Genomic DNA, 22,271 nt, shown 5'->3' with positions numbered 1-22,271 from the left:
ATCGCCAAAGAGCGAAGTTTGACTTTGAGGTGTGTATTCCTTCCTGGGCATATAGCACAGTCCTGGTCCCTCTCCTGTCTGCGCCCCAGGAGAGAACAGCCTGTAGAAGCTGGTTATGGATTTACCATGTATCTGCATAAAAAGGTATTTAAAGGTATGAAGACCTCTTCTCCATGACCGTCTYTCTTGAATATCAACCTAGGTCTGGGTACATATCTCCCCCTAACGCAGAGTACTGATGTGCACGTATTTTTTCAGTTCCTTAMAGTCATTAGAGATACACAGTAAACAGATATAACATTCATTTTTTATATATTTCTGCAGAGGAAATTGAGAACAGATACTACATTGTTTGAGCATCTGTGTCAATATATGTTTTACCTATTCTTCTTTTCCTGTTCCTCTTTTTTAGCTATAAATTATCCCCATAGGGTATAACAGTTTGACAGTTGAGTAAGAATATGTAATCAATGGTTGAGATAATGTGGTATGAATACTTTAAATTTTCACCATGGACCATAGTGGAGTATGATGTGTAACAGGTCAGAGCCTTAAGAGGACTGACAATAATAGCACTGGAAAGCAACAAAGAGAAGTAGAAGCTAATAGAAATGGTGATGGCTATTCAGAAGATGGCATGCTCCCCACTTRGTAAGAATTCTGCTCCTTTGCAGGCACAAACTTTTGGATGAGCCGTAATACAGGTATTTGTTTTCTTGTGTTTGTTCTGGGGTTGTGGCAATTATTTTCTAGGCTAAGTCTAATTCCAACAGAGGCTGTTGCCCTCTAATTTCTCTTCAGAATTTTGTTTTTTTCAGTCATCAAAAAAGAAATCTACTTGCTAAAACTGATAGGTTAGGAAGTTTTCCCAGAAGGAGTAGGTGCAGTGTAAGACTGAAGGCCATTAGGAGATAAAAGAAGGAAGCTTTCATTTCCTAATGGTTAAAACCCACCCATGTAGCCTCTCTTAATAATGAATCTTGTGTTTTTCAGTCGTGGCATGGTGAGTCAGAATTATTTGCAAGAAGTGTTGCGATTATATATATGTAGATATGTAGATATATATGTAGATATGTAGATATATATGTAGATATATATGTAGACATATATACCTGCATGTATATATACATATAAACATTGCAGACTACATTCTGGCTTGTGAATTTATGGCAGCAGAATGTTCCATGAACCAAATCCAAGTATTCTATTACTATGGATTTTTTTAAGGAGAAATGAATCAAATTGGATATACATGTTCAACAATGTTATTAAAATTRCTCAGTAAAATGTCATTGCACATTACAAGAGTTCTGAAAAATCAGCGTAAGGCCTCCGATCTTCACGTATTCATTTCCAAAATGTACTTGGGGAAGAGATAATCATCTGTGTTTTTGCGGAAGAAATCTTTAAATGCATGAATGGATTGGGCTTTTTTTGACTCTTATATAATATTTTTTATTGAATTAAGGGAGTTTGTCAAATCACCTTTTCACTGTATATTATACAGTGGGTTTTGAATATATATTCAATAATTCTGTGACAGCCAGCTGCATCTCTGATTCAGTGGGTGCTGTGGAATAACCGTCACAGTGGCTAATATTCCARTTTCTACAAGACAGGTACCAAGTTTCCACAGAATGAGTTTTTACGATTCCACGTAGCTTCAAGAAACAAAAAACGGGGTGCCTGGTATGTGTGAGAATAAGTGGGAAATAAGGAACATTCCCCTGGGGACTCACAAAACAGGTGAAGCCTGGGCAAAATACTGGATCCCAGAGTAGTYGGCATTGTCTTTTGGAGCCTTGATTGCCTGCTTCCCACCACTTGGTGTCTGGGCTGCCCTGAGACACCCTGTGTTAAGCAATGTCTTTTACTGCCAGACACACACGTTGTARCTGAAATTAAAAACCAGGGAAGGCAGGAAGGTTTGCAAAAAAAGCATCTGTGCAGTGCTGAAATCAAAACTGTGATTGATGTGTCCCAGGAAAACACTAGACTGCTCTGAGAAGAAAGACCAAATTTTGTAGGTTTTGACAAGCTTACAGCCATCTTTGAATTGAAATGAATTTGCTGAAAATGGGAGCTTTAGCATGGTTCCTAAAAAGAGCAAATTCCTTACAATATGAGTATGTTMTTCTTGGGACAGGAGGGTAACTTCTGTGCAATACCCCTGAGCAGTTGCTCTCAGGGCAATATTTATGGGCTGGCCATAGCTCTTCAACTCCCTTGCGGGGGGGAAATGACAGGAAGAGATACACAGGATAATTTCTCCAAGATTTGTCTGTTTCTAAACATACTAATACACATAGAGAGCCCATGCCTGTTGATAYGCACATCAGATTGTGAAACAGATGGTTTTCCTTCAGAATTTGAGGCAGGGTGTAGTTATCGGAAAAGTTTTGCTCCTTATGGGATTTGTTGTTGGAATGTTTCTTTGCTAGCTGTATTAATTTTATACTAAGATAAACTGTTCTTTACAGTTTGGGGAGTAATTATTTACATCAGAGTACTGAAGACTGTATTTACAAATTATATAGACTTCTAGAGATTCATAGTTTGCCAACCTTATAGGTGAGAGATGCCTTCCTAATTTTGAAAGCCCTTCTAACTACTCTTGGGGTCTTTAGGAACTGCAGTAGTACAAAAAATCTGCCCTGAATAAAAAGATAAGTCCTTCCCACACCATTACTAATTAGAACAACCCAGATCAAAACAGATTTTCTTCTTTATTTGTACTGGCATTACATTTAAAATATTTTCCATAATAAGCTACATGCCACCTGTGAAGACAGCAAATGTGTTGTTTCAATGAAGCACATAACTTTCATTTATGAAAGGAATATTTTTGTTTATATAATGAGAACATAAGGTACAAGATGAGTTAGATTTGATTTTACAAAGCCCATATATTAACAGAGGAAAATTTCAAAAGAAGTCCCCTATAGGTAATTATTTTCCCTTAAAACCTGATAGCAAAATAAAATACTTTAAGGACCTTTTCTCAAGTATTTTAAGTTTTGCTGAGGGATGGAGGCTGCTTCTATTTTTACTTATTTTCTATCTTTATTTGTTTTGACTTAAATTGTGAAAGGGTTTTATTATACATTAGTGTATTTCAAAACTGCCTGTCATCAGAAAGACATAGCTTTATAAAATCATGGCTTTTGTAGAGGGCAGGAGTGAGTGAAAATAGTTTCCCTAGAAGCAAAGCAGAAAATAAGCCCAATAAGGATATCTTTGTAGAAAAAAGATACTTCATCACTGTAAATTAGGCAAAGTCTAACAAGACGATGGTGCCAATGGCTGGCTGCCTTTTTTTGTTCACTGATGTATTAGACAGTTAATACAATATGTTCCATAAAAATGATTAAAACAACATATAATCACTCTTGACCAGGGATTATACTTTCCATGCTACTGCCAAGAAGGACTTACTGCAATCACAGAATTACATTTTAGGACATGTTCTAAGTCTTTCAGTATTATAATGACCTAAAAATTAAATATGCCAGTGCAGAGATAAAAATCTTCTTTGCGCATGAAACAGAATCTGATTAAGACAGACAGAAAACCACCTTTGAGTGACAGTCTGAGGATAAAAGGAACATCATTAAACACTGTAAAGGAATCAAGTTTGCAATAAGTACGGATGTACTGATGCGCCATTTCCCATCTCATCATCATCAGTGCAGTATGTAATTTGTCACGTGAAATGCTTTAGTGATCCCAAAGAATTATTCTAAATTGTATAAACTACTGTTACAGATTTTGTGTRTTGCAGTTTTATTGATCCACTCTATTTTTTGTGCTATTTAGATTTACTCTAGATTTTAATGATAAAACGAAGATCATATTTTTGAGAGGAAACATGACAAGACAAAGACTTGATTAGAGGGGAATGAAACTGAGTCACAGACKGTTTTAGAAGTAGCAGAATTATTAGCAAATATGAAATCTGTTCTCCTTGGTTTTAGAGATTTCATAGGAACTCTTGGACATGATTCAATTCACATAGGACCTCCCGAGTATTACCATAGGTCCAGAATGGGTGTTTGCAAATATACACAACAGCTTTCATGAAGAATACAAGGCTAGTTAGATGTTTGCTTTCATTGTTCAAAGCTAGTACAAGTAGGTTTATTTCAATTTAATAAGTTTTTTTTAATATTTAGAAATGCAAAGGAGACTATCTGATCAGATGTGTTCTTCAAATCTTCTAGTAAGTTCAAGGCCAATTCTTCTTCATTGTATCCCTTCAGGTAATAATTTATGCCCAGGTGATTTCACAGGTTTCTGGAGAAACTTTCTGCCAAGTGAGTCCTGCAAAAAGTGAGCCATGACGAGTGAGTTCTTAACTTATTTTGCACCACCAGCAGCCCCTCAGCTGGCCTGGCCAGTGGGAGGCAACTGGAAAAGAGGGGGACTGTAATGCTAAATTCTGAAGCAGAAGARCTTTGTTTCTTGTGAGCGCATACATATAATCCTCTTTAGCCCTTTCAAAGTGATCTTTGTATGACTACATAAAAATCATAAATGAACTTTAAGACACAGTATGAACTTTAAAGCATTTAATTGTGAAGTGCAAACCTGTAAAAACAGATAGTCTTGGTTTGAAAATGAGAAAGAAGCAGCAAAAGAGAGACAAGATGAGGCAGGACAGAGATGGACAGATAGAAGAGAAGGAGCTCACTGGCAGCAGTAAGTTTCATTTACTGCAAGTGAACTGCATCCTTCTGATGCAGACAAAAGCCTGACAAGGGTGGCTATAGTAAAAGATGATGAGAGAGWAAGAAATCTACGTGCGTCACAAATTCTAATGATAAATATTTTTCAGCCACCCTGCAATCTTCTTCTTCCATATTTCTTGTAATGATTTCTCTGACTTATCCGTGCAATAAAAAAAAAAAGAAAAATTTAATTAGATGGGAAAGAATAGCACATTAATTAAAAGATAAACTAACAGTATTAAGCAGCTATACTCCAGCAGCTCACCCTGATCTTCCTAATTAGGTAGCTCTTGCTGTGTGAAGTAGAAAATACAAATAACAATATAATGTAAAGGGCAAAAGGGCTCATTACACTGATAGACAGAAAAGAAAAAAGAGAGGGAAAAAAAACCCCTCAAAATACCACTTAGCCTCAGTGATCTGTAACTGTTCCAAGAGTTGCACTGAAGATTACAGCAGATTTATTTGCAGCATATTTGACCAGTTTTAATGTCATCTCCTCCAGTTTTCTCAGGAAAACATCCCAGAGGAATGAGAGCCCTGCAACAAGGATCAAAATGCTGTCTTAACTTCACTGGGGTGAGAGCTGTGTAATTAATTAGGCAATTAGGCAAAATGGTTTTTTTGCATCCATTTTGTGAGCTGAGCTGGGCTTGGTAGGCCAGTAAGTTTCTGTTTATTTCAAAGCAGATAGCAGTTTGTCTTTTAAGTGGGGTATTTATTTTTTTTTATTGCTTTGTATGTTTTACTGTCTCAAGTTGAAAAAAAAAAGGGGGGGGGGCTGAGCCTGTAAGCCCTTGTGTTCATGAAGGACATGTGCAGGCTGAGGAATACCCATTGAGGTTCAGTGAGATTGTTCATGCGAGTGAAAGGTATTTTGTGGCATTAGTACCTTAGGCAATGAGAAACGCCAAGTTTTGGCACATCTTTGGGGCAATAAAAGGACTACCAAACTAACATGTACATCACACTCTGAAGACGAGTGGCACATCTAGAGGAGGCAAAAGGGGTATCTATTCTCCCACACCGAAGGTAACAAGAACCTGGAAAATCCAAACTTTAATTGAAAATGTAATTTATCTTACAGCTTTTACAGTATGAATCAAGTATAAATCTGCTGCTGAGTCAGTTGCATACAGAACCTGTAAAAGAAAGGATAAATAAGCCTGGTAACACTCTCCTTTGTCAACAAGATATTGTATTTATCATCTCTCAGTAAAGGTCAGTTTTGATATCAATGTTAAGCAGTTTATTTCACCTGTTTAGAAGTGCAGAGCTGCTCTTCAAAAGCATAGAAGACTGAATAAAGTTTGCCCATAGGATTTGAGGAGACTAARAAATGTAGTTTATACTGAAGGACATTCTGCAATAAACAAATAAAATTTACCATTGCAAACACAGATGCTAATGTAGCATATGAGCACATATTCTTGAAAGTACTGCTATTACAGAGCAATCTACCTTAAAATTCAAAGCAATACTGATACTACTATAGCTGAAATGGCTTTGGTAGTGATGGGATTTTCTGGTAGTAATTCTTTTGTGGAGGTAAGGCCATCTGAAGCAGTTTTAAGCACCTTTGAATGAAAAGTGTGCACAGTCCATTTGATCTTCCCTTGGCTTTAATTACTCATCTGACTGCATAGCAGTGCCCCAAGGGATAAGGGTTCTCTGGAAGAACATTCCTGAGGACTTCAGATAAGATACTGCTGGAGGAACCAGAAGGACCCATGCAAATAAAAAGAAATAAGCAGGAGATTAAATATAAATATATATATATATATATATATATATATTTATACCTTTTATTTTTAAAAAGGAAGTTGAAACAATACATTTAAACAGCTTAATTAGAAAATTCAGTAAGGAAAAAACGGTTTTCTATAGAGCAGATAAAGGATTGAAAGCCAGTAGGAACTAAGAGTCTCAGATCTTGTAATTTCAGTTCATAAGTATAGCTTAAGATGTTTTTCTTCTTAGCCCATCAGTTAATGGRCAAAGTGCTTTATTGTTGTAACATAAAGTTCACAAACTACAGAAGAGCTTTTACAGACCCATATATTCCATTACTGTAGCTTTTTCCTGCTTTTTGCAGTGAAGCAAAGATTGATGGATAGCGAGGAAGTGTGAACATATTTTCTGAAGTAGTTTTGCTCCTCAGAATTGCCCCAGCAGTAGATTGGTATCTGTTAGGCTAAGCTGAAAGAACTTTGCATTCAGCTCCCCATGATGTGACATCTTAAGTTGAACAGAGCTTCAGCAGTAACAGCAGCCATTAGTTAATTGGTATTGATAATGCATGTCCTTTGAACAGCATGAGTTTTTATCTGTGCAAATTCTGCTTTCCTCACTGTCATAAGCATCTTGCRAAATTTAGATAGCGTCCTGCAGATAAACAAGCATGCCTTTACCTACTGCTCTCCTTGTGTTTATATTCTTTGTCACAAATAAGTCTGGTTGAAAACTTTCMGTTTAAAACTATTTTCTGTGAGGAAAATGGTATTTTGATGCAATAATAACAGTAGTTATTTCTCTGGGAGTTTGCAACATTCATCAAAAACAAAAGACCCACAATACAATCCAAGACACAGTCAGCCAAAATAAGTATTTTTTATAATAAACATTATTTATTTTATTTCCTTCTTCCCCTCCCGCCATCAGAAATGTTTCCTAAACAGTTCTAGGAAGTGTGGTTTGGGTGATCCCTCTGTGTGGCCTTTTCTTTCTAGTCAGATGCAACTTCTTTAATGCACTGTGGACAAACTTGCCATTACTGAATGCAGGGACTCAGCTGAGCAGAATGGAGAAGGAAATGTAGTGCTGGGAAGGAGTCCCACAGACTGAAAAAAGAAAGAAAAATGAACTATACCTGCTATGAGGCACTGAATTAGCACTGTTCAATCAAAGTCAGCAATTAAAAAACAGCATTATTTTTCTCCTCAAAAAATCAGTTTCCTTGCCACTTTGAGATTATCTTTCAACCTGCTGTTTTTACAAGCTTTATAATATACATGTTAAATGCTAAATGGAAAAGGAAAGAATGGAACAAGAGAGAGGCTGTGGTGATAAAACAAAACCTGTTTGACCGTTTTCAGTGGATGTGATATCTGCAAGCTTTAGGYATATTTAAACTCTGTTTTGGACTGGTCATGAACCATTACCCAAGGCTGATTATCTCATATAATGTATTATTAGAATCCATGAATTCATTTTAAATTTTGCATTACTCWACCTGAAAAAAGGAGCAGGTTCTAAATGTTCCACCAACACTTCCATTAGTAAAAGTACAAGTAGGGGCTGTAATTCAGCCGTTATATTAAGTCCTGAACATGAAATAAACTTAGACTTTTATTTGTTGTTTTAAAAAATAAGCGGGGTTTATGATGTGTATAAAATACKGGATTTTGTCATCATGGAAAGATTACTAGCTGTTTATTGTTACAGAACTTCACTCCAAAAATACCTTTTGCTGTTACGTTGTTATTTGAGTATGTCCTTGTCTGTCTTTCTATCTTTGTCTGTCTTTTTTCATCTATCCTTCTGTAAAAGAAATATTGCATCATCCTTATTAGAGCTGTTAACCAGAGAGGTGGATTTTGGCTGTTGATATTTCAGCTGGAAATACTGTGAATCCCTGTGTGTTCTACTAAAAAAAATTCTTAAATGCATAATAATAGTTAATGTTTTTTTTTTTTGACAAAAATGGAACATTTTAGTAAGCAAATATGGGTGTTCAGCTTCTCAGTCACGGCTTCTCCAGACAGACAAAACWGGCTTTCTGGATTATAAAGCACAGTTTCTTGTTCCTAGAGAAGATGAAGGAGTAAGTGTCATTAGTTTTTCAATAGATGAGGAAGGCTGTATGAGGTTGATGGGTACTGTTCATGATTCATAACACATGGTAAAYTGTAAACCTTTTCCTTATTAAGATACTTAGAGAATGTTGCCAAAAGCTAATACAAAACAAAACAAAATGCTCTGACAAATAAAGCTAATCTGGACGAAAAATTCTTCCTTACATCAAAGTATGTTGAGTGGTAACATGCACCATTTTACTTATTTTCAAAATCCCACTTTTATGGAGCTTCTTTCCTAAAGAAATAAAGACAGAATCAAATAATGAGATGTTTACACAGGCCTAAAGACAGTCATGCAAAGATGCACTGATATGTAAGATGGTCTTACATACACACATACAAGGTCTGTTGCTCATGAATGCGATGTATACCACTTCCTGTTTATTTGCTTTTTGTCTTGAAAATAGAAGTTAAACAAAAGATGCAAACTGTGTAAAAATTCCTGTAAAGATTACCCAYATGGGATCAAGTAACCTTCTGCATTTAAGGAAAACAATGTGTTTTTTTGCTACTTTTAAGTACCGCGGACTGTTTCTTTTAGTAAAGAGGTTTTTCAGCTTATTTTTAATTATGTAAAAGTGGCAGCTCGTCTTCATTTACTATCCAATTAAATATTTCCTGCATTTCTCTCTTGTGCAATACTGCCTTGTCAGTTTTAATTTTTCGGTTAGCAATTACCTTTTTACAAATCCCTCTCCCCCCAAAATCAGGGTCATAAAACATAAATAGAAATAAAAGAATAAAAATAATTCCAATATCCCTGTAAAAGTTAAAAGTAAGCTCTTTYGGGCAAAGTCTCATACTGAGTGGTTTATACAGTGAATTTGTATCATTTTAATAAAATGACCTTACTTCAGTCAAATGCTGATGGATGATGTTATTCAAGACTGGGGTTTTTAAGTGGTATGCAAAAGAACACTGGAGGTAGTCAGGAGGGTTTTATTTTGGAAATACGTACAAGACCTCCTTTGACTCTAGAAGATGGCTTTTTGTCAAGAACTGTAGTGTGTTTGCTATGAAAATGTCTGCCTGGATGGCATTACATTATTATACTGGATTCGGTCAGCAGTTTTGAACTTGATTGAATATGGATAGGAACCTGATTATAATTTTAAGAATTTACATAAAAATAGCTTATTTTTGTTCCAGTGACTTCTGACAGTAGATTGTGGTTAATGCTTCTGAATATCAAAAATGCATTTATGTAAGTACCTAAATATTGACACCCTCATAACTATTTCAGAATTTATTATGCTTCATTACAGTGGAAAAAGTCAAATGTACATTATGAATTTTTTTCTGTCTTAAAAGAGTATAAATGCACGGAGTAAGAGATAGCATTTGTTTTTATTAAACACATGAAAGCCTAATCCTTTATTGGTATAAAGTTGCTAAAATTGGCATAAAAGTAGTTTCCAATTGAACATATTAAAAAGTGTTAGGAAACAAGGTTTGAAATATCTTCAAAATAATTAAATRTTTTTCTGCTGCTTCAGTGATACTTTCAGTAGTTAAAAATTAGTTGATGGACAAGAGGAACAATGACAGTGACTTATACACACAGCTGTTATATACACAAGCTGAATAATATGTATAACATCAATTGTCAGATACAGTAAGTACTTGCATGGTTTTCGAGTACTCAAGATTCACATTTTAAAATATTTTGACAATACCCTCTTAAATGTAATTTATTGATGTTTGTATTTCTTATTACAAGGTATTTTAGAGTGCTTATACCCAGACAGACAGAGTTTACAAAAGCACAGGCTGCCATGCTGGCTACCTTAATGTTGGGATGTAGCCTTACTGCTAGGTAAGAGAGAATCAGCAGAAATATCACTATAATGTTTTCCCATTTAGGTAAAGTCTGTTCTCCTATACTGTATATAAGCATGACAATCACTTGTTAAGCTCAAAAGAAAATATTTTCCTTTTAAATCCAGTATGTTGCATGCCATACATYGCTGCCACATTGCATGCTGAATCAGCTTGAATTTCAGTGTAGGAATCCAAGAGAAATTTAACTGCTACATGCTCTACAAAATGATGTTTGGATAAAGGGTAAAAAAAAGACTGGACCACGAGGTCCATTGCACGATTCCACACGAAAAATGCTTTTCTTTTTGTCTGATAGCCTTCTTCCAGCACGAAGGGACAACAGTTTTAAAGGAAAGAACTTGACAATTCCTTGCAGTAGAAGTTTCTGTTTTCCACATCTAGATTATAAAAAGCCTTTCCTCTTTTATTCATGGGTAGCATTCACTGCTTTGTGTCTGAATAGTAGTGTCTTATGAATTTGGAGTGAGTTGCTTGTACACACATATAGGTTTCCACTCCTACCCGCTCGGAAGCATCGTGTGTGTTACTGTCCCTTTGCTTATTAAACGTGATCAGGTAAACATCAAGTGAAGGTTACAGAATTTCATCCATTGTGTGAACGTGATTATTGTGTGTAGCGAACGCCTTGAACATATAGAGCTAGTTGAATTGTTGTTAAGAAGCAAACGCRTTGTTTAGCAAGTTTTTGGAAATTAATATTGATTAAAGTATTCAGTATTTCTTTCATATGAAAAGATCTTGCATGAAGACTAAGAGTAAAAATAAGAATTTTTCTGAATATTTTGCAAACATGATTTGGTGACTTTTATTAACTGAATAATACAAGAAAAATACTCTTATCTACAAGAAGAGAGATACATACATGTATGCAGTCTCCTGGTCTGGAAAAAAAATCTAATGGATTTTGGAAACTTTTTTTTTTTTTTTCCCCCTTGGAGATGCATCTTTAAAATATTTTGAGCCTTCTAGACATGTCAAACTGATTAATCGAAAACTGCCATTTTCTTCCCTAACTTAATCTGGCTCCTCTATTTAGCAAAAGGTTTAACTTGTATTTCCTCAAGCTTTAAGCAGGCATTTTGATGTAACAGCCGAGACATTTTCTATCTCGAACGCCGCTGAATCTTATCAAATTTACTCGCATAACGTTGCGCGGCGATATGGGGCTTTACAGCACAGCCAGGCTGACACTGAATTGAATTGTTAACTGAACGTGGCGACTGCGCAGCCCTGAGCGATCTGTGTCACACCGCRTACAGCACAACGCAGCTAACGGCCTTCATTTGTTCGCGGAGAACATGCGCACTTTGTGCGGATCGGGAATGTCCTCTGTTTCTTTTCCGCGGAAGTTTTCTTTTTAAGTCAATAATAACCCGTAGAGTTTGTAAGCCGCTGCCTGGTTACCCTGGCAGCGTCCGTGYGCCSCTCAGTCCCTGCAGCCGTGAGGCGCTGGGAGTGTGTGKGTGTTGGSGGGGGAGGAGGGGGCCGCTGCCCGCGCGGCCCCGGGGCGTGGCCCTGTCCGTTAACGGCCGCTCAACGGCCGGGAGTGGTGTAGTGATACATCCTGCTGTTTTTTCTAGGCCCGGAGAGCTGAACCTGGGCCCTGTCTACTACTCCCTCCCCTCCCAAGTCAGAGGACTAGCTGCCGTGGGGTCTCGGAGCAGCATGWGTGCTGCTTTGATGCAGGAACGGTACTCTTGTTTAACTCCTTGGGCCGGAGGCTTCTGAGGGTGCTACTTAATTTTTAGGATCTTGGCAAGCAGGGAACACCGCTGGCTTCTAAACTATTTATAATTAGAGCTGCCTAGCCAACTGATCTTAAGGTTGTARCTTGGCTCCCTCTTGCTCCTTACAGGCTTCTTCAGCATTTTGTAACTTTTGAGACAGGGACTTGAAAAATGTTCAAGGATTTAGGTTCTAGTGTCTGTGTCTTAAGGCATAATAAAGGAAAATAAATAAAATGGGCTGGAAGAAGTTAAACAACATTAGTGGATGGAGTATTGAAACCCCCAAATAATGAATTTCAGTATTTATGATTTTAACTGTTGCACCAGTTGCATGTTAATGTGGAATCCTTATTAACTGGAAGTGAAAGAGTCCCTTTTACTCAGAAGAAACTCTTACTCTGGGTTTTTCCATGCTCTGATGAAGGGAAAGAACCCAGAATGAAGATATGGCAGTGACTGTGAAACCTGAAATGCATGGTACAATTCATATGGGAGGAACAGCCCACTTTGGTACAGTCACACTAGAGAGAACTGTTCTGGCCATTGGGAATTTTATAGGCCTTGAACTCCACAACACCAGCGCGTCTGAAACAATAAAGCCTGGCAGAAGATCATGGGATATGGATAGGGATAAGGATAGGGAACGGGGATACTTAATATCACTGACATGGGAAAGTTCTGCCCAAGACACACAAGGAAGGGAATCACTTGCAAGTAAAAGCAAATGTCCCATGTACCTGTTGCAGGTGAGGAAACAGCTGAACATTCAAATTATTGAAAGTATTGTTTCTGGTAAAATATGATGTGCAAGTAAATTGAAGTGAAGCAGACTTCACTTCAGCTGTGTTTTGTGAGGGTAGGTTGGACCAGATATCTCCAAACATCCCTTCTAACCTTAATGAGTCTGTGGTTACTTGTTCTTATCTCCTGTACTGTGTGTCATGGAGAGCACCTCCGAAGACAATGTGTTTTTTTGTCTTTCACAGCACTTTCTCTCTAAATACTTAGTATAATGAAAGCTGAGCATTTCATTTTACTATATATTGAATCAGTTCAGGATTTTCCTTCTTTTGAGTACAAAGAGCAAGCGAACGCAGTGTAGTATCAGGTCCTTAAATTTTTGCTTGGCTTTATTCAAAGAAAGTACTTGATAACTAGAAGTTGACAGAGTACTGTGTGCACTATTAAAATAGCACTGGACCAGGTWGCCCAGAGAGGTTGTGGAGTCTCCTTCTCTGGAGATCTTCAAGGCCTGCCTGGATGCAACCCTGTCTAACATGCTCTAGGTGACGCTGCTGAGCAGCGGAGTTGGACTAGATGATCAGAGGTCCCTTCCAACCTTACCCATTCTGTGATTCTATGATAGCATATTCTTTATTTGGAGGAGTACCTGTATAGAATAAATGATCATACATTCACTGAAATCAGGCAGAACTAAATCAGCTTAGATCATCTGAAAATAAAGCCCTGRTTCAATGAATCCATATTCTTCTTGAATATATATATATCTGTAAAGAGAGAGAGAGCGCTTTTAATTAAATGTGTTGAAATATGTGCAGAGGAGCAGAGAAACATTGGGTTCAGCCTCCATGAAGTTTGCTACCTGGTCCATGCAAGAGAGATTTTGAAGTTAAAATGTTTTGGCTTGAAAGTTAGGGGCCGATACCTTTTCTTACCAGAAATGAAGATGACAGTAAAATACAAATTAATGTTTACCTCAAAATGCGCTGGATTTTGTGGAAGGAGAGGAAAAATTGTCTGAACTACTGATTTTGAATTATTCAGCCAGCATCAAGGTCCATTGGTATGCTTTTCTGATGCTGTAGTGAACACAAGGTGTTTTTCTTTAGGTAATTTGGGAATAGGATAATGAAATTGAACTGCCTCATAGAYGCACAAAGTTATTCCGCTCTCATTTTTCCTTAAGGCTTTGCTTCTATCAGCTCATCGTTTTTACTGAAATGCGATATCTGAAAATACCAATGTGCTTCATCTTAGAGTCACTTTTCCTAAAATAAATTGATGCAGCAAGATGGAATTAGTAGGAGTGTCAGAYTGCAAATTGAAAAAAATTCATTAAAGAAAGAAGGGAATATTGTACCTGTAACAAAGGTGATCTTCAGTGACATATCACTTACTAGTATTATCTTAGACAGGCTACTCGTGAGARTAAGCATGAGTGCTCACTGACCTGAAGTCAAACTCGGCCTTGCACTCCTTACTTCTTGTGGTCAACTGGTGAATGAAGACAGTAAGTTTTTCTAACTGTATGTGATCTGAGTGCAGCAGATCTAAACTGTCCGAGGTGCATGTTCCTTGATCACTGTGTATGCAGTTCCCTTTGCAAGTTCAATTTAAATTTGAGCACCATAGTTGGAAAAAKAATAGAATATGCATTTGAGAGTTATTATGTGAGTAAAAGATACAGAATGTGGGTATAGGAGAATTTAACCTTGGATAATCTTTAGGATTTCAAGATATTAAATGACCTGCACGGAGAGATTAGGTAACGGTGGGTGATTGCGTTAGGTGGCATCAGCTCAAATAGAAATAAGGGACACAATTCTGAATCAGTATTTTGTAGGTCARCTGTACATCTTCTGGCTTTCATGCGCCTATAAACAGTTAAATGAAGCTTCCATCTAGTCATCTGTTACCTTAATATTTTAATAGATTGTCTTGTCCATTTTGTAGCTCGTTTATTAACTGAGTAAATTGAGTGTAAATGTTGTATGATATGGTACAGCACCTTTCTTTACTGTGTTTTCCTTTTGTTAAATAATGAGCAAGCGCAGATGTTTAATAAGGATTGAGACCTGTTTTGGCCATTTACTATAAGAAAGTCAGTATTGTCCTTTTTTATTGACCTAGAGCTCTTGATTTACCTTTTTAATAAACAGTGAAAACATTAGTAGAGGCTAGCTGGTTTCAAGTAAATTAAGTACTTTACTGTACCTGGCTGAGAGTGTAATTACACACTTTAATATTTCTGTTATAATCTAATACCAAATACTGGCTTTCACAAAGAAGGMTAGAAATAAATATATTTACAAGTGCTAAGGAGGCTTCCGATTCCTGTAAATCAGCATGGTAAAATACAAAAAGACAGATTTCTTTAGACTATTTCAGTTACATATATTCTTTATCAAATTTGTTTGGAAATATCATTGCTAGAGCAATAAATGATAGAGAATGTTTTGCTGCTGCTTAGGCATGGTTGCAAAATGTCTAAAATGTAAGTTTTTACAATCATAAATAATCCTGGGAATGCTATACCTACAAAATCTTTTTAAAGTATAGAGACTCATGTAATATTAGCTGCTTGTGTTTTGTCCATTTGTAAAATACTATTGTACTATCAACTAGAAAATTACAAACTAAAACATGACTGTTACTGCTAGAAACAGTGGAGGAAGTTTTAAACAAATTAAATTATTTTATAACCTACTACCTTTCACTTCTATCAGTGATAAATATAGATGATGTCCATGCTAGTGTAACTCAGAGAAAATCAAGACTCTGTAGTTTAACTTGCACCTTGTAGTTCAAAGATACTTAAAAATGCCCAGATCCTCACTCTTGAGGATTGAACAGGCCTTCCGCACAGTCTTCAATATTTTCCTGCTTTGAACTTTAACCATTTAAATAAACCTATTTTAAAGAGAAGTATGCAGCAAAAATATTGTCAGTTGCATTCTTAGAACAAAATATTCATGCTAGAAACATTTGTTCATAAAATACCAGTACAGTGTAAATGGCATCTCAGATTTGCTGAAGGTGAAAAAATAAGATCTAGTTTAGGAAATTAAACAATTTGAAAGAGACACCACATTATCATGGATGTTTTCAGTGTCTCTATTTCCTTTCTCTCACGAACAGAATTCTTTAGTTAGACTGCATCTCATAACCTGCATCATAAATTTCCTTTCTGGAGTCATAAGCCAAAGTAGATTATGGAAATAATAGTTTTTACGCTGCAGATTATACTGAATTGCTGTTTTACCTGAGTTAATCTCTGCTACTGCTAGTAGTTCACTGTAGGAGCATAGACTTCAATATTGGCTAATTTTTATACTGATGCGGTTAGAGTAAACTACGTAGCTTAAAGCTGAGATATCTCTGTGCTGAATCGGAAATGTATAGCATAAACGTGTTCATTGCCCATTTATCCTACTTAAGTATGTTATGCTTATACCTAACTTTCYCATTAGGTTTTTTTAAATAAAATTGTTCTCTGAAAAACCAAAGAATTAATGAAAAAAATAGTTGAGAATCTAATGTTATATTAGATCTGACAGAAAATAATCATCAGCCATAATGCTAAGTGCTTGAAAGATCACCCTACTTATGCACAGCATAAAGACAATAATTTAGTGGCATATTTAGAAGCTTATTTTGTGTTCATAAATTTTACTGTTTCTCAAATGTCCAGTGTTTTCTTCCATATGTTGCATCTGTAAATAATGCCTTGCCAGAAATCAATTCTATGGTCCTTTTCCTCCAGATTTTCCCTGAGAAACCAAAAGCGAGTTCTTACCTTACATGGTAGAAAGCAGAAGTTGAGTAACTGCAGAACATTGCATTCTTGTACATACTCATCCTAAAATGATTCTCTTAAGCAATAATTAGGCTGTGTAGCAATGTGGTTCAGTAGCTGCACAGATTACAGTACAATTGTTCTAAAGAAAAAGAAATCAGATTTTAGTAATACTAAATTACATTTCTTTTTTTTTCCTTTTCCTCCCATTTTCCTTTCCTTCTTTTGCTTATTAACTTCGTGTTGCATTTGCTTCATACCAGATCTTAAATTATCATAGACAAAGAACTGTGTGTTTACAGACATGTTTGCACAACAGCTATCAAAATGACAGTCTTGGTACTCTACTARCGTTACTCGTTTTCTTGGTACTCTACAGCAACAAGAAAACGCTCATCTTTGGAGATGTAGAGAAACCTTGAAAAGTGCTGAGTGCTGCTGGCATGTCTTCAGTGGCTACTGCACTCAGAATTTAGCGTGACTTTTTCACTACTTTAGGGAATACTTCCTCGCAAATTTGTTTTGAGAGTTTCTGACAGCTGTATAAAATGTAAGGATATCGTTTGTGCCTTTTACCYAAGACTTGAGTTAAAAATAAACCTTGACTAAACATTCTTTGCTATTTTGATACTTCTTTGTCATATATAAATTGTATCTTCTGTAAATCAAAGCAAGAAAAAATCCAACCCTCAAAACAAGTGTATTTTTTTCTTTTTCAAGCTTTTAAATCACTTAGGGTTGAATTCATTGACAGGTATGATGGGATAGTACCATGGGAGCTTGGCATACAATAAAAATTTAAAATTGATTTTCCTTTACCTGCTTCAATAATATGAAGCATATATGTATATATATACACATACAATATACGTACATTATATACATTTTTGTATGTGTGAGAGTGTTTGTGGATACACCTGTATCTATAGTACGGGTTGTTTTTTTTCCTTTGTAACATGTATCTTGCTTTTGGAAAGTATAGTAATACCAGTGTCGGTTTCACCTCAACAGATTTCAAGTCATTGTGTTGCCCATGTMCTTATGGCTGGACTGTAGTGCGTGAAGGCAGCGTTCAAACATGTTCCCGTTCGATCTCTGTTGCATTGTGAGAAAACATAAAAAAGGAGACTTTTGACTGCTGTGCTCTAATATGGCTTCCTCATTTTTCTGGGTGCAATGAGGTGTAGTGAGGCATCTCTAACTAAACAACTCAGTGCCACTGCGATTCAAACTACAAAGACTCTAGTAGCAAATTGGACATAGAATCATGTTGACAAGTGTCTGGAGCTATGAAAAAAATACAGGGCCTTCTGAAGTAATTTCTATGTATATAATTTATTGTGAATAACTACAATAAAATATGAATTTGTTTTTTTTTTTCTGTGATTTTGAGTTATATCCCTGGCTTTGTTAGGAGAAAACTCATTTTTGCTGTTCAAATATGTGAATAATACACTTTATGTACTTGTATTTCTCATAATGCTGTCTAACTACACCTGGCCAATAGCTGCAACAAATAAAAGTACACATGTGGAATACTGTGGCCCAGCCAGAGATGTTTTGATGCCTTGTTTTCAGAGGATAGACGATTGCAGCATGATTAATACTGTTTATTACTGTAGTATTAGTGTAGACACACTGACAGGCATAAAGTTCACACTATGAGGTAAGACACTGTAAAAAGAATGTTACAAATGAAGTTCTAAAAATCTCTTAATCTAAACAGAAAAAAAACCCAACAACAACAAAAAAAACATTAAGGGATAATGGAAGTGCAAAGAGARAATAAATTCACCTAAGGTCACAGTAGGTTAGTAATAGAGAATCTTTTTCTTGAATCTCAGTATTCAGTACAAGCTACGTGGAAATGATCATTCAAAGATCATTAAAATTGCAGTGAATAATGCTAATTTTATTAGTATAATRGTGAGCATTTCTGCGCAGAGTACTTCTCTTTGCTGTTCTGCTTTATTTGATTAGTGTTTATTGAACTGTGTCTAGTAACAGGATTTTTTATGGCAATTCTAGCAATACCTTGATCAAAATAGYAAAGCAGCTATGTGGTATGTGCAGTCTCACTGTTGAATTTTTGTGAGTGAGCACACTGACAATGCAGGTCTTACCAGAAAGTGGGGATGTAGAGGAGTTCTGAAGCTTGAGTCTGATTTAAGATTGTTCGGTTATAATTAATTACATAGATCAAATAAATATATTTTTTTCTGTTCAGGTTTGGTTTCCTGACCAAAACTTAAAAAATCTATTATGAAACTGAAAATGCAGGACAAAAGCATGACTACTGAAACCTGTGACTGATGAATTATTTTATGCAGAGATTTGAGAATGGGATCATATATGTCAGCTAATTCCCTCTCAGTGTTTTGAACTTTACTAGAGGAAGACATATGTGGTGATTCCATTAACTAAAAGAACAGATATATGCAGAGGATGAGGCCTAACACCTCTTCCTAGCCAGCTGAAAATCCTGTTACTTTTTWAAGATGTCAGCAGTGTTTGTCTATATAGTAGTAAATCCCATGGGAGAAAAATTGGATTTAAGGTCCTCAGACCTGTATTTCCTATTTAAATTTAAAAATTTTTGAAAATGGCTAGTTTCTTTTATTTTCTGCATTTTTCTTTCCCTTTACCTCTCTTTTCCCTCTTTCTTGCTTTCTGTTTATGCTTTTTCTCATGCGCTTTTCTTGTGTGCTGTCTCTCTCTAGTGCTCTCTTAATTTTCTCTTCCATCCCCCGACCCTTCCCATTATAGCAGTAGCCTCTGAGAACAGTCAGCCGTCACTGAGCAAGGGKGAGACTTTTAACGTGCTGCAATGTGTTTCTTAGGTCTTTTTCCTACTAATGCTTGTACTTCAGTGGCTAAGGATGAGAAAAAAATATATATTTATGCTGCAGTAATGGAAATTATATTGTTTACTGTCTTAAGTACCATCCCACATCATGGTAATTATCATGATATTAAATAGCCGAGTGTCATCATAGAAGGAACACAAGTTGTTAGCACAGTTCTACATACAATAACTCTTAAACATAATTGCTATGTAATCTGTAGGTGATTGAATTATCATGCAGACCATGTGCATGCTGCCAGCATAGCTATACATAAAAGAGTACTACTTAATCAGAAGTTACTGATCTGTTTTATTTATTTTTTTCCTACTGGAGTGATTTGCAAAACGTGATAGTTCAGGGCCAGCTTTTGAAGAAATATGGTACATATACTCAGCTTTGTTCAAGTAAGTTTGCTTCAATGAATAATGCAAGTAAGTTTGCTTCAATGAATAATGCCAAGAACATATGTACGTCTTTGCAAGAACTGTACAGGTACAAAAGGGACACTTTCCTTTTCACTGAAGTTAAGGACAGGATTTATATTGTTTTGGTCAACTCTGGAGCAGACGCTCCTATCATCAGATTGAAGTAACTTCAGTTACCTCAGTAACTGCAGACAGCAAAAAGAGGTGCCGGCTAACCTTAGGGGAATGATGATACATTCTATATAGGGGATCCTATAACGAGAAGGAAGTAAATTTAACAAATCTTAGTGGAAGATGATCTGTGGCGTTATATACAGAACCATGTTCTTTATGATGTATATTCATTATGATTGTTGCTTGTAATGTCCATGGATTTTATTTCATTTGTAGCATTTCTTTAAGGCAGTTGTATGTAGATTCATCAGAGTATAGTCAAATTTGTTCTGCTTAACAGTATGAATTGTGTGATTACAGAGTGTTCAGAAATGTGACTTCCATGTAGATGTTTTTTCTATAAGTAGATTTCATGCTGCTTCATTTATGGATTTCAAGCAGAATATAAAAATTTCAATAAAACATTCCTTGGATCTCTTGGTCACTTGCATTTAAAAAGAAGTCAGAAATAACAGGGACCTGTATAATCTCTGTTAAAATATTTTGCTGACCATTTCTTTTATTTCTTCAAAACGAATTTCTGAAGTACCATACCTGTTTGAGCAGCAAGAATGTATGAAATATCCTCTCCTCTGAACTCTCATACTGTTTCTTTGTAGCGAACCACAGACAGGTACAGTCTAGGTTGCTCTCAGAAATGAGGGCAGAAATGAGTGTCTTCATCTGTGCATGAGTTAAACATGTCCTCCTTGAATGCTGATCAAATATTAATAGATTGCTTGCACAGCAGATAGAATGTCCTATTTTTATATTTAATTTTGATCTGATTCACATTCCTGGAATTTATCGTTCGGAAGAACAGGCTGGTAGTTTTAGTTGCACTTAGGAGCTTAGTAAGTATTTATTAATGGAGTGTATATTACAAAGTTTATAAAGAAAAGTCACAATTCTGATAAATTCTGCTGCGTTGTGATATACATACTTAAGGCATACATCAGTATATCATAACCCATACATGAGGTAGTGCAGTGAATCTCTAATGCTCGTATTTTATTTACTGAGTAAGATTCCTTAACCATTCAGCTGGCATAAACAATGAAGGGGTCGAAGTGCATTATTTTGCCAGAAGTCTTTGCAGTAGTAGGGAAGTTTGGGGGTAAGGTTCAAGTTACGTGATTGTAATCTGTTTCGTTGCAGAGTTAAACTGCTAACAAGCAGTCCAACCTTAGGGTCTGTGTTTGCTCAATTACTGTCTCATAAGAAGCAGAGATGAACAGACTAAAGTTTCTCACTTGAGTGATTATTGTGCAAATTATATTTCTCTACTTCTTTCTACTGTCAAGAAAATCTGTAACTTGTACCTTCGGTTAGTCGATGCACATAAAAAAAAAACATTAGTAGAAATGGAAAGTAAAAATCATAGTGAGAAAATGCCATAAAAGAAATAAATATTTAAAAAATATGTTCTTGACATGTTACATGAACAAAAGGTGACAGATCTTAAAATAATCAGCTGTTAACATAAGCTGCATGAACTGAAATATATGCAAAAATGGTAAAATGTTCAAAATATTCTGATGGACTTTTTAAGGATTCTGCTGTGTTTGTTGCACACGAGGAGTGTTTTTGTTTGTTTGTTTTTGAGGGAGTCTGAAAGATTTAAATTACTTTCCAACATAATGCCAAAAACAAGTTAGGAATTTTAAAAAGTTGCTAGAAATTGCTCAAGAGTTAGGCATACCATAGAGGTAGGCATACCATAGAGGTGTGCAAAAATCAGGAAGATGTTACTGAAGAATGTATGATAAAATGCCACCCTTTATTTCATTTAGAGCATGAAATGACTGATACAAATATGATACACTGATAAGTGTGGATGCTTTTGAAAAATGTCCGTGGGAAAGATAGATCTATCTAATATATCAAAAAGTATATCTAATAATACAGCAAAAAACTAAAAAGTGCACGTTTTATTAATTCTGTAATAAGGAATAGCTTAGTGACCATATAAATTATGTTTGTTGTAAACAGTGAGGAGGAAATACTCGTAGAAGTAGAAACCAAGGTACTAGTGATTGAACATAGTTTAAATGATTTAGAAAGAGGATCATTATAAGTTTCTAAAATCTGTATTTACAATCCTTTATCAAGCTCTGCGTAAAAGACATGCCAGTACTCAGAGAAGTGCATCTTTTG

At 35.9% G+C, this 22,271-nt stretch overlaps 1 protein-coding gene across 2 annotated transcripts in view; it reads left to right on the top strand.

Moving 5' to 3' along the window:
• The window catches only part of CNTNAP2 (contactin associated protein 2), a 1,098,090-nt gene that overhangs the window by 494,397 nt on the left and 581,422 nt on the right, over positions 1-22,271 (top strand). The window lies entirely within an intron of this gene.

Source organism: Rhea americana, unplaced genomic scaffold, assembly GCF_003343005.1.
Source record: "Rhea americana isolate MKP2758 unplaced genomic scaffold, rheAme1 scaffold_62, whole genome shotgun sequence".
NCBI classification, from domain to species: Eukaryota; Metazoa; Chordata; class Aves; order Rheiformes; family Rheidae; genus Rhea; species Rhea americana.
This window is presented reverse-complemented; position numbering and strand designations above follow the sequence as displayed.